Genomic DNA, 1,056 nt, shown 5'->3' with positions numbered 1-1,056 from the left:
GAGGGGGTCCGACTGAAGCGACCTCGTTCTGGCGGGTTTTGTCCTACTTCGGTGGCGACGGGCGGCATGAGGGTTTTTAAAGCTATTTTTGGCTGTCGTTTCAACACTCACTCACCCTCATTTTTTTTTAATTATGCAAAGCTGCGCGCCTTGGTGTCATTTCTGCACAGCGCGTTCACTTTGGCCTGATCTCTTTATGTAGAATAACATTCCCCCAAACTTCCCAGGCTCCTAGTGGGGTTCTCTCGGTGCATGTGCAGCTGTCCGCTTTGAGTAAGCGTGGCCCTCAGGGTTCCTCCTGGGGACTTCTTGGCAGATTGGGGACCCCCCTTCCCGGGTTCCCTGGGGCTTCGGGGACGCCCATGGGGTGGGAGGGCTCCGAGGTGGTGTCTGCAGGCCCCCCAGGGGTTCCTGCCTCCTCCCGCTTCCGTTTTGCGCAGGTGGTCGTGGTTCTCGCCCTCCCTGTCGCCCCACCTCAACATAAAGCTGCCTGGAGGCCCTGCGCGGGGCTCGGGGTCCAGGGAACCCGGTTTCCCTCCTTGCGCGGGGCTCGGGGTCCAGGGAACCCGGTTTCCCTCCCTGCGCGGGGCCCGGGGTCCAGGGAACCTGGGTTCCCTCCCTGCGCGGGGCCCGGGGTCCAGGGAACCTGGTTTCCCCCCCTGCGCGGGGCTCGGGGTCCAGGGAACGTGGTTTCCCTCCCTGCGCGGGGCTCGGGGTCCAGGCCTGGTGTGTGAGGAGTGACCGCAGGTCCTCGCTGCGTCTCCAGTGCCCTGGGCGGGGGAGTGGGTGTGAGGTTATCTCATCTCGTGACCGGGGTGTCCTCGGGGCCTCCCCACTCTGCACCTGACACTGCACCTAATCACGTAAACTGGCCGAGCACCTGGTAGGTTTGAGGCCAGTGTTTCTAACCTTCTTAATGCCGCGACCCTTTAATACAGTTCCTCATGTCGTGGTGACCCCCGATTTCATTGTTACAAATTGAACATAATTAAAGCATAGTGATTCATCACAAAAACAGTATGTAATTATATACGTGTTTTCCGATGGTCTTAGGTG

The sequence above is a fragment of the Myotis lucifugus genome, unplaced genomic scaffold (assembly GCF_000147115.1).
Source record: "Myotis lucifugus unplaced genomic scaffold, Myoluc2.0 scaffold_1115, whole genome shotgun sequence".
In the NCBI taxonomy this organism is placed as follows: Eukaryota; Metazoa; Chordata; class Mammalia; order Chiroptera; family Vespertilionidae; genus Myotis; species Myotis lucifugus.
Note: the sequence above shows the minus strand (reverse complement) of the source record.